The sequence below is a fragment of the Prosopis cineraria genome, unplaced genomic scaffold, assembly GCF_029017545.1.
Source record: "Prosopis cineraria cultivar Desert tree isolate PC_DT_omini unplaced genomic scaffold, ASM2901754v1 PC2, whole genome shotgun sequence".
Lineage (NCBI taxonomy): Eukaryota > Viridiplantae > Streptophyta > Magnoliopsida > Fabales > Fabaceae > Prosopis > Prosopis cineraria.
In genome coordinates this window covers 16,541,840-16,555,355 of record NW_026555333.1, presented here as the reverse complement: position 1 = coordinate 16,555,355, position 13,516 = coordinate 16,541,840, and positions in this window count along the sequence as shown.

Sequence of the window (13,516 nt, the reverse complement as noted above, 5' to 3'; positions counted from 1 at the left end):
CTAAATAGATCCATTATGCAATTTCTATGGCCTTAAGCCTTAGCTAGCAATACCCTTGCCAGTCATCAATAAATAATAAACCATTTTCAAACTTCACCCAAATTAACAATAAGTCCTATACTGACAAATTATTATTCCACAAAATTAAAAGGAACTTAAAGCTTATTCAAGCTAAACCCCAAGCTTTCAGATGCTTCCCCTTTGCTTCGCTAAGCTTACCTAAAATGTTAAAAAAGAGGTGAGGACTAACATCTCAGTAACCCAAAATTTATCCATGCATGCACAAACTATAACCACACAATTATACAACAATTATACAAGTGCTTATGAGAATCATTTAGTAATGACATAATAATTTCATAAGATATAACTCATAACATGCTAATATGCAATACTAATAATCTCCCTTATTATCTCATCCAATCTTATTTTGCTAATTGAATTTATAGGCTTAAAGCCCACATGTTGGACTGACCAAGCTTGTCCAGTGCTCGAGATAGACCTAGTCAAAAGTACAGAACCCAAGTCTAGACTATAGCTTTCCTCCTTGAAGAATCCCACAGGAGGTGTCACTGTCTCACATTTCTCATTGACAAATCTGGCCAGGTAAGTATTGAGAAATGAGGCTTAAAAAGAGGCCAACTACTGTTCGTGCAGTGGAGACAAACCACATGGTCACTAAGTCATATATACATCAACATCATCATCTCTTCATCAACCATTTCCCAATGCATACTGCACATATATACTATTTATATTGCATACAAGCATGCTTAAAAAGAAATAGAAATATCTCATTCAATCAATTCAATTTACAAGCATGCTTGAAAGAAATAAACTACTCTTCAATAACATACAATTTTTATAAAATAATCATTATTAATATGTATACATAAGCATGCTTGAAAAGAAACGCTATCAATAATATATAGAGCTACAAGCATACTCAACAAGATTCAAGTAACATATAAATTTCTCACAATTAAATTTATAATTATTCGCATTCGTTGTCAAACACAAAGTTTGTACACATATAGAAAAATCCGGAGTTACGTGTTCTCCTTGAATCAACAAGTAGTCCCATAACAAAAAAAATTCAAGCAAATAAAAGATTTCAATGACAGTCTATAGAAATCACATACATATAAAAATATTAATAAAAAATTTAAAATTACTAAAATTATCCTAAGACTATCATAAGGTTATTCTAAAATTATTCTAGGATCTTGAAGCTATCCCAAAAGCTAAAAGTCTCTTTTAAATCTATGTAATTTTTGTAAATTTAATTAATTATTAGCGAAATTAAATATTATGTTATATTTTCTTTTAATATAAAATTCATATTATATTTATATTGTATATGTATATACAAGCATCAACACAATCTGGTTCGACACATAAATTTATGCCATTTCTATTAGCATTGCAAAGCCGCAACTTTCAAGTGGTGCGTGAGTTTTCTATGAGAAATACTAATAAAACTCTATCAAGCAATTTAAAGAAATTAATTCAAACAAATCCTTAAGTCTTAGATGGGTCTTTTCATTATAAAAATTATAGAGGCTACGATTATGGCACTGTTCGTGCACGTGTGTGTGGATCAGAGAGATATATATATATATATATATATATATATAAGTATATTTGTGAGGTGATGCCTTGATGGTGCCTTGTCTGACACTGTAAAAAGGATGGCCGACGGAAAGAAAAGAAAAACGAGGAAGAAAACTACTCATGGCCAGGAGAGAACTCCACGGCATCAAGAATGAAGGAACCAAATGAATGAATAGAAATTTGGGTTTTCACGAGGTTATAATTTAAACTCATAGATTTATAAAACTAATTTTCTTTTCATTAATTATTATTATTTTATAATATCTTCACAGGTAATTTTTAAAATGACTTGATATTTTTTAAAACTTAATAAAATTATCTGACTATTATTATTTTATATTTTTATTTTTTATAAGTTAGTTTTAAACATTTATTAAATTTCATTACTTTAATTCTTATTTTATTTTATTTTCTTCATGTCTTACTATTTCAAGCCCAAAACTTAACCCTTATGCATTTTTAAGGTGTTTATTGACAATCTAAGATCTAATATTTCAGAATATTACATGAGGATCATTTCTCTAAATAATACAGAGGAGGATATGAATGTGGTAATGTAATCAAAGATTGCACTATATATGTGATAATTGATAACTGGTGTGCAATGTTTATGACGTTCTTTTTCACATAAAGATACATCCCATGAAATCAAATAAAGTTTGAATTATATATATATATATATATATATAATAAACCACGAGGTATTTTCATTTATGTCATTTTGATTTGAATGCTTTAATTTGCTTCATTTGTTGTCTGCATAACCAAATAATATTTCATGAAGTTTAAATTAACAACTGCACCATTATCCAGCATTTGGCATCCTCTATCAAAGTGGGTTCTTGGAAGTATCATAAATATTTAAAGAAACTTAAATAACTATATGTATTAATTTTTAAAAACTTGGCCCTAGGCAAAATGTTTAGTTCACAAACAAACCATACAAATTAGGCTGCGAAATTTAGCATATGCAGCATCCAATAAGTGCTATGGGGAAATATGTTTAATCCAATGCGGGAATAGAAACTGAAGGAAGTACTTAATTGAAAATTTTCATCAGAAAAATTAAGGTTAACCTATTTAACCAAATGTTGAGTCTAGGTTCAAACCATATGACAATATTATCTTTTTAATTTTTTATTAGTATGTTTCTGATAGAGTCATAAGAAAACGATAAAAAAAATCATCCTGAAACATGTAAATGCAAATGAGATCATGCAAAATATTATAATTATTTTCAAGTTTTTAAGAATCTTTTTAATATTGATAATTTTAGAAAATAATTAAAATATCTCAATTTAAAAAGAAAAAGTAACGCCTCTTGCTCTAAAAGATAAAGGTGGTAGCCCACCAACCCACAAGAAAAGGTAAATTGAGTTAAAAAAATGAGTTTATTTTTATGTGAGATGATTTTGACCTATCTCGCATGGGCAAAACTTTCAACAGGCCAACCTGAGTGTTAGTGAGTTGGCTTGTTTATTTTTTTAAAAAAATAGAAGAGATCACAAGATCGCCATCTCAATTCTTAACCCCTTGTAACTGGTCAAAAAAAAAATTCTTAACCCCTTGTCATTATTTAAATTACTAAAAAATTTAAAATATGTGCTTATTACCTATTGCCTTTATTATCTGTCACATTTAATTAGTTAAAATAGCTATAGATCCATGACTAGTCAAATGCATTAGTAGAGCATACACCTAATTAAAGACTTTTTCACAATTTAATTTAAGTAAAATATTTTCAAGTAGGCACAAATAATATAACCATCTATTTTTGCATTATGAACTACCAGGTTGTTAAGTTGTGGACAATTCATAACCTTATTTTTCCTTGTGTTGTCTTTGTTATTATGTTTTATTTCCATGAATTTAGAATTTTTCAGTTAGCAAAAAAAAAAAGGTTAGCATGCTAACCTTTACTTAAATTAATATCAAATTTAATTTTACTTTCTAGACTTCTAGATGTTAATTATATTTTCATGTTTAATTATGTGATGCTAATAATTAATGTTAGATAAAGCTTTTTAACATAACGATGAATTTAATTTAATTTTAAAATCAAAAAAATGTATATAAAAAATACTTGTATATTGGTGGGTGCCCGTTGTAGGTTGGCGAGTTGGTAGAAATACAGCATGTACACGATGTAGGTTATATCAACTTGCCTTGTTAAGCTCACAATCTATTGTAGGCTAATTTGTGAGTTGTGGGTTAACCTATATTACTAGTTCTATCAAAAAATTAAATGGGCTTTTATAAGTATAGCCCATATTATAAGATCAAATAAAGTAAATAGTCTAATATTTATTATACTTTTATTATGGTTGGTTATTACATTTATCAATAATATTGCGTTATATATTAATGATAAACTCCTTATAAATTTTTAAAGTTTTAATAATAAACTCTTATATATTAATGTAACCTAATCACATTCCTAAATTTTCAAAAATTTGGTTCATATATTTTGAACACAAGATTTTTTTTTAGTCAGTGGACCAATTTATTCAAAATTAAAAGTTAATATAAGTAACTACTTTATTTTAAATAAATATTATTTTTTAACAATGATTAGAGTGGAGCAAGCAAATAGGATTTTTTCTATACAAATTTTTGATTCATTAAAATTTGAATATTGTAAATATTCATGACTATTTTAATTTAAGTAATTAGAACTTTTTCCTGTGCAAAATTTTTATTTATTAAAGTCCGAGTGTTGTAAATACTACCTATAACTATTTTAATTTAAGTAATGATTAATTTTCTTTTGATAATGACTAAAACAAACAAAAAAATACTTCCTTCGTTCAAAAATATAAAGTATTTTTTAAGGAGTTGAATGTTAAAAATGTAAGGTATTTTTTAAGATGTAATTATTTTTTTTCAAAAGTATCCTTATTAAATGACTCACTTTATATTATTATAAGTTGTTTAATAAAGATAAATATAAAAAGATAAAATTAAATAAAAAATAAATAATTATTTTATTAAAATAAATTTTAATTAAAAATATTTTATATTTTTAAAAGAACATAGTCCACTTGAGCGGGTGTTTTATTTAAGCAAAAGAAGAATTCAGAAATTTCATATAGTTATTGAAGAAGTGACAGCACACTTTTTACAAGGGATTGCAGTGTTGTCAGTAAACTTGAAATATTTAAAACTTGGCTTGCACCCAAAAATAATGCGTTATTTGACTTTTATTTCTTTTTAACTTTTTCAATTTAAATTTTATTTTATTTTTTCATGGGTACATAAATTTGAAAGTTAAATTTTTTTTAAAAAAATAAAAATATTTTTTAAAAACATCTTCCCGGTGTGACCTTACATCAGAATTTTCCCATGAAACTTAAACTTCATATTTTATTTTAAAAAATTGAATGCCACAATAAACAGACGGTAATTATTAAAATTTGAATGAATAAAAAAGGTGAAACACTAAAAATATTGTTTTTTGGCCGAAAAAACAGTAAAAATATAATGAATGGAATATCCAATAGTAAACGGTAAGTTCTATTTGTAATTAAATAATTATAGTTTTTAAATATTGTTATAACTTACAATTTTATGGTGGTAGATCAATATTAGCATTGGTTTAAAGGGCGATTGTGTTCTGAAATTTTCTTTCAAAAATCTCTAATATTCTAAACTTTTTATTAAAATAATTTTATTTTAAAATTTCAAAAAATGACACAAAAATATCTTGCCATCAACGTGACCGTTTATTGACATTTTTTTAAAAAATTAAAAAAAGAGAAGAAAAATATGGCTTCGCCATGGCGCCGCGCAGTCTATGCCGTGGGTTTCTGGGTTTTTCCGGATTAAAAATCACGCCAGTAGTGCTCATCGCTCAGTCGCTTTCAGGGAAGTTTTATAGCTAATTTCAGATTAAAATTTAAATTGTATACATATATAATTTTTATGTTATACTTATATAATTTTTGGATTCTCCAAATTAAATTTAAATTGTTTTGATTGGTAATAAAATAAATTTATTAAACACTTTAATTTAAATTTTAATAAATATCAAATAAAAATTTTAAATTTAAACCATTCAAATTTAATTTACAGCAAATTTGAATGGTACAGATTTTATTTAAAATTAGTAAAAAAGAAATGAGGACGAAAGACAGCGGAGACAAACCAAGTCCAAACCTTGCAAGCAAGAGTAAATAATAATCTTAAGAACTAAAACTCAACCAGGAAAGTGCAAATAGGCAAATGTTTAATTTTACTTGTTAACTCTTAAAAATTTTAAAATAATTATCTCATTTTATAGTTTTTTTATCATTTACTTATTTAGAATTAGATGAGATTTATTTATAATTTTTATAGATAAATAATATAAAAGTTTATTTTTTTTAAACTTTTAACTCAAGTTTAAATAATTTCTTTTAACGCTTTCCTTTTTCGCCTATGAACTTTTGGAAATTGAAAATGGACAACACCTACTTATTCACTAGTACTGATGAAAGCCTGCAATATCAGTACATCACTTCCGTACTGTCACTTCGTTTCAAGTAATTAATACGGGGAATTTCATTTCAAGACAATGAGTACAGTGGTAATTCGAATTGAGTTCGATGAGTTAGCCTGAAATTTCTTAAAAAAGTTAGAATCAAATTTAAAAAAAAATATACTTTTTTATATTCGAGCTTATTTAAATTATTCGAGTCAAGTTTGATTGAGTTTGAACTTAACCCGAATATTCAAATAATTTTTTTTACAAAATATATTAAATATGATATATATTAATTAATTAATTAAGTTTTAATTTATTTTATATTAAAATACTATATATTTAAATCTTATACATCATTTAAGTATTAAAAAAATATTTTATATTTTTTATAAAATAAAATAATTAATTTTAAAGTAAAAAAATTAATTAAAAATGATTTAAAAAATAAAAATTTGGATATTCAGGTCGCTCAAAGCTCGAAGGAATTTGGGCCTGATTTAGATACTCGAAATTTTCAGAGAGTCAGGCCTATTCAAGTCAGACTTATTCAGACTGAGTCCAAATAGGCTCAATCTGTCCAAATTCCCAGCTCTAACAATGTGACTTGTTTATAAGTATGGGATTAAAAAAATTAAATTAAAATTATTTCTATATAAAATGATTAAAATACTTTTCATCTATTTTTTTGAAAAACAAAATATCAGCCGACAGCTCCCATCATCCTTGGCTCACCAAAAAGATAATGGAAAATCACGCGAGACAAAATTTATTACCCTGTAGCATTAAATAATGAAAAAAATAATAACGTTTCATTTAAATTATGTAAATGTATGTTTTTTCAAATTATCATAATTTTACTAAAGTTTATAAAAAATATTTCATCAATAAGTTTTAAATTAAAAAATACTTGATTTTTATTAATAAGTTATAATTTTTTATTCAATTTTTATTATTTTTTAAATAAAACTTGTAATTCTTTAAATAAAAATTGTGAATGGAGTTTATTATTTTGAAAACTTATTTTTAAATAGTAGAAATTATACTTGCGATTCACATAAAAGTTATTATTCTTTAAACAAAAATTATAATTAGGGTTTGTTTTTTAATAATAGAAATTATACATAACAAGTTGTGATTTCTTATTCAACTTTTATTAATTTCAATTACATTTAGATCCTTTAATTTAAAGTAATATCAAAATTATTTAATTTTGCAAAGCAATTAATTTTGTCCAATGATCCTTAATTGTGATTTTCTCAAAAGGTAAAGACTCCAAGCCATTGAACATCTTTTTTTTTTTTTAAATAACAGGGAGCACAACCAAACTACATTTGGTGTGACTTATTACAATCAGCTAAAAGAAAAGGTTCCATAACATGAGGAGGAGAAGGAAATCTAACAAACCCAAGCTAGCGCATCCAATTGAGCTTAGCAAGTTGATCCGCTACCACATTGCCCTCTCAATTAATGTCTTATAGAAATCTCCCAATCTCTTTGCCAAGTTTGATGAATTTCCTCAATAAGGGTGAAATGTTGATGTAGAGGATTGCAAGAATCTTGAATTAGGTGAATAGCTTCGATGGAGTCACTCTCTATAATAACTCTCCGATAACCTAAATCCCAAGTTTCCTTTAACCCAAGGAGGATGGCCTATAGTTCAGTTTTAAGGGCGTCTTTTCCTGTACATAAATCCAAAAAGGAAAGTACCTATATGATTCCTTAGAACTCCCCCACATCTACCCATCGAGAGTGATGATGAGTAGGCTTCATCGACATTAAGCAAAACGCAGTCAGGTGGGGGGCATGCTATATTTCTCTTCTCGGTTCTACAATCTAGCCTATAATATTCACTTGAGCCATACTAACTCGTTATTGCATCATAGTTGAGGAAATAGAAATCACTCGAGCATACACACTGTCATTACTCCTGTTTACCTGTTCAAAAAGATGGACGTTATGACGTTGCCATATTTGCCTACAGCTCAAAGAGAAAATATTCTCCCAGTCAAGTGTCATTTTTCGTTGAGCTCCCTGAAGGTTCCAATAGATCCACTCTTTCCATGAAGCCCTGAAGAAAGCTCCTTGATGGGTAAGGGAGACAATTTTGCACTAATATTGGAATGTTTGAGGACAGTCTCACATAACATGCATCGTGCTTTTCATAAAGTTAAGGCACTAAGGGCACCTATCATCATTACTCATCTTCTGACATCTTCTCACGTCATTCGTTAGAAGTTTGTTGTAGAGAAGAAGCCACATGAAAGATTTACATCTTTGGGGTATATTCATCTTCCAAATAAGAGGCCACTTTTTATCACCTCCTTCCTGTTCTTTGTATAGACGAGAGTAAGCAAATTTAGTTAAGAAATTGCCATGTTTTTCCCATTTTCATCAAACCTAATTACCATTATTAATAATTTCAGTCCCATCCCATACCTTATCCCACGTAGCTTTGATTCCAGACTAGGTGTTAGATCCTGATCTTGACTTCTTAATTTTGGGGAGAAGATCATGTCCACACTTGTATTTTTCACATACAACACAAACCTATAGGTCATCTTTTTGAGTCATTAGTTTCCAACCAAGCTTCATAAGAAGTGCCTGGTTCTAAACCTTAGTATGCTTAATGCCCAAACCTCCCTGTTTCTTACTCATCCTAATAGTGTTCCAAGAAACAAGATGCGTTTTTTTCTTCTCCTCGATAGAACCCCAAATAAAGCTTCGATTGGCCTTCTCAAGAGCTTCACATGTTTGAGCAGGTAGTAAAGCAATTTGCATAATACACCCTGGGATGGCAATACTAACAGTGGAGACTAGCGTCATTCGGCCTGCGAGAGAGAGGGATGTTGCTTTCTTAGAGGATAATCTAGATTTAACCTTATCCACAATGTTTGCAAACGTGTTTTTATCAACAGGCTTTGAGTGTAATTGTACTCTCAAGTATCAGCCTAAGTCTATAGTTCTGGAATAACCCAAAGCTGAACTCAATTCCTCCCAACGAACATTATGAACATTTTTGAAGAAAAATATCCTAGTATTGGTGGCATTGACTTTCATTCCTGAGCTGTTACAAAAAGTCATCAAACAGTCTTTGATAATTGTCACCTGATCAAGAGAAGCTTTAGCAAAAAGCATAATATCATCAGTTAAAAATAAGTGAGAAATTGGTGGTATAGTTTTACCCAAGCGAATGGGTCTCCAATCATCATCCTCCATTTTCTGTTGAAGCAAATGTGCAAGCCTTTCAATGCGTATGACAAACAAATAAGGAGATATAGGATTGCCTTGGCAAACTCCTCTGGAAGGCCTAAAGGATTCAGACTTATTACTATTCTATAGGAGCTGCATAGAAGTAGAAGTCACGTATTGATATATAACATCAATCATATTAGAAGGTAAATAAAGACCATGTAGACAATCAACTAAAAAATTCTAGTTTAGATGATCATAAGCCTTCTCAAGATCTATCTTTAGCACCATAAATCCTTTCTCTCCTTATATTTTTCTTATAGAATGGATAACTTCTTAGGCGGCAATGATATTATTAGAACTATGCCATCCCCGAATAAAACTTTATTGGTTAGGAGCAATAATCTTTAAGAGGAAAGTTTTCATTATGTTCGTAATAACCTTAGTAATAGTCTTATAGATAACATTACAAAGGCTAATGGGTTGTAAATCACATCCTGTCTCAGGTGGATTCTTCTTCAGAATAAGAACTAGAAAAGTATTATTTATTTCATGAACCTTCCGTGGCTTAGTGAAATACTCTTTGACAGCGGCGATGACAGTTGCACCCACTGTTTTCCATTGGCTTTGATAAAAGATTGTGCTAAGCCCGTCCAGCCCAAGAGATTTAAATCCTCCCATACTTCTAATAGCCTCCTAAATTTCTGTATCTTCAATATCATAGCCAAAAAGATGAAGCATATCAGTATCTATAGAGGGATAATTAATTCGAGATATAAGCTTGGGTCTCAAATCTACATCATCAGAGAAAATATTTTTAAAATAATTTATTGTCATAGTCTTCAACTCAGTCTCATCAAAAGTCCACTCCCTACTATCTCCTTCAAGGGCTTCCACTCTATTAACTCTTCTTCTTCCATTTGCACAAGAGTGAAAGTAGTGAGTATTTTTGTCTCCCATAAAAGTCCAATTACTCTTTGCTTTTTGAGCCCATAAGATGTTTTCTTGAAGAAGGATGCTTTCAAGCTTGTGCCAAAGTTTCAATTACAGCTCTTCAAGCTTATGTCTATTGCCACCATTACCTAAGGCTTTCGTGATTCCCTCCAGATGTCGAAGAAGTTTCTTTTTTCCTATCATTCATGTGACCAAAAACTTCCTTGTTCCATTTAGAGCATTCAATAGCAAAATTCTTAATATTCTCATTCCAAGAAGTATTTTCACCCAATTTAGCCTGAACAAAATCATCAAACTACTCATGCATGACTCAAAGCACTATACATCGAAAAGGCTTGTTTTGAGTACGTGAAGTGATGCCGTCATGGAGTTGGAGTAGGAGAGGTCTATGGTTGGAAGTATACCAATGACGATGAGTAACTGTAACAGATCAAAATCTTTCCAACCATTCAACATTATAGAGAACCCGATCTATCCTACTCTCCACCTCGTTTCTATGTCAAGTATATTAAGGTCCTTGAAACCTAATATCATTCATCAAGGAATCCAAAAACCAATTACTAAAATCCACATCAACCCCTGTACCTCTAGCATAAACCACAGTCATCCACCATACTTCCTTCTTCACAGTCTCAATTTTAAGATGAATAAATTGGAAATTTGTTTCAATGACAGAAACATGAATATTTTCATCATTCTAAAGGCACCAAATGCCACCTTGAAATCCATCAGCATCTATAATAATTATTGAATCCCAATCTCACTACATCTTTTCTGGCCTTTTCTCCACTACTTGTTTCTAAAACAGCGATAAGATCCAAACTATATATTTTCCTCAACTCATTTATGATATTAGGGAATAGTCTGTACCCTGTTCCTCTTGAGTTCCAAGTAATAGAATTCATTGAGAAACCATTTGTATTTCAACGGGGTTTGAGGCCCTATCAGTGTCTCCATCCAAAGTGTCCATAGCACTAATGAAATCTGCTATAATGTTGTAATCAATAGTTTGGCCCACAAACTGATTAATCTCCAAGTTCATTTCATGTAAATGCTCTAATTTAGCTAACCTTGTTATCAAAGCTGTTTGCCTTAATGGGTCATGGTCCAAATTTGCTCTCCCGACTTCATCCCCATTAAGAGATGCAAAAGGGTTGAAAGTAGTCCAATTAGGCCCATTATTTCCTAAGGCGGCACATTCTCCTTTCCACGTTACTTTATTTGAATAGTGCTTTTCCTTTCCATTAAATATCTTTAATCATATGATGCATAAAATTATATATATAACAAACCTATTTCTAAACCTCTTGATTATTATATTATTTGTTAATCACATAATTTTATTTTTTAATTATTTAATTTTACTTATTAAATTTGTGACTCCCTCAACTGAATTATATTGTTTGTTAATAGTGTAATTTTATTTGTTAATTTTTTAATAGGACTTTTTAATTACTTAACTTTACTTGTAAAATCTTAAAAACTTTAAAATAATTATCTCATTTTATAATCCTCTTTTATCTTATTTAAATTTAGATGAGCTTTATTTATAACTAGAAGATTATCCTTGAGATGCAAGGAGTTAGAAAGAAATTTATTTATTTTAATGTCTTTTGATATTATATGAGTATGTGTTTTTATAACGATGTTTGACTTAATAAATAAAACTTTACAAGTCATACTCTAGTTTAGAAATAGGTTGGGTTATCCACCCTTAGTGGATCAATCCCATACAAAAGCCCAAATTGAGCAATGAGGTTTTTGTCACAATTATAAAAAATGCTTGGGTTTCATATGCAATTTACTCAGGGCTCAAATATATTTTTTCCCTTTTATATTTTAGCTTTTGAATTTGAGAGGGAACGATTATGTCAACCGTATATGCATGTTCTCGATTTAACGTTGGCTTATGGGAGCAGTTCGCTAGATTCATTGGTTAACAAAACAAAAATAGGAACTCGCTCTCTCTGAGTTTCCTTTATTCTCACGCTCTCTATGTGCATTTGCTGTGAGTCACGAATCGAGTTCAGTTTGTAACTTCATTCCCACATACGGTATAACACTCGGCTAACACAATAGGCATGCTTTCCTCCTCAGAATCTTATATTGATATCAGAGCCAGGTTAGTTTTTTTGGGCTACATTTCCTGTGTTTGAAGAACATATAATGATTTGCTTAATCATATACATGCAAATCTTTCAGTTTTGTTTTTGATTTTCTTCTTGTGTTTTTCACATAATCTGTCTCTGTCCATCTTTAGGATTATCCTCTCCAAAATGAGCATGTTTATGTGCTTCTTGGTTGATATAAGTGTTTCATATAAAGCTATACACATTTTGCATGTGATCAATAATGATAAACGTTACAATAAAAAAAACCAAATAATAGGTGCTTGAAAATTGAGTTTTTTAGACAAAAGGATTGCATAAACGTGTAGAGCTCAAATAATGAAGAAATCAACACCAAGAATGCGTAAAATGGAGATCGAATAGAGGAGATATAGCCTTTGGAAGTTTTAAGTCTAACACACCCAACCTGCCAAAGGAACCGAGTCAAGTTGAGCTAGTCGGAGGTAGACGATGATAGAAATGACAAGTCATTTATGCCATTGTCAAAACGACACATCGTTTTGACATGTCATTTAGTGAAAAAAATTACTTCCGGGCTAGCAAGCCCAGAAACCTTGAAGCCAAAAAAAAAAATTTTAGGTTTAGAAGCCCAACCAAAAAAAAATTGGTTTTGGGTTGTGGGTTCATAGGTCGAGTACAAAAAAAGAGACCCATATTTTTAAAAAAATTTTAAAAATAATATATATATATATATATATAATTTGAATTTAAATATATATATATATATATATTTGGGCACGTGGCACATGGAACCCATCGAGAAACACCATCGACGCATGGTTGACACCACCCGAAAGCTGATGGTGTGTGGAGCATAATTGATCGACCTGTGTCATCACCGCAGCATGAGAAGGCGGCGCATGTGGTACATGCACCTCTTTTAAAAGTGATATATTCTGTTTTTAAATTTTTTTCAGAATCTTTTAATCTAGAATTATTCTTGGGGGGCGTGCGAACGCGTGTGGGACCAAATTGGGACACAGTTTGTCTTAAAAATTTCTAAATTCGAGATCTTCATTTGAATATGCTATTTTCCTATATTTAAGATAAAATAAGAATTTATTTTTTAAATTATCTAGTGCATTTTCTGAGTCTATAAAAAATTTGAATTTTTTTTTGTTTTTTAGGAAAGTATGAAGCAAGAGACTTCTAGCAGCAATAATAACTC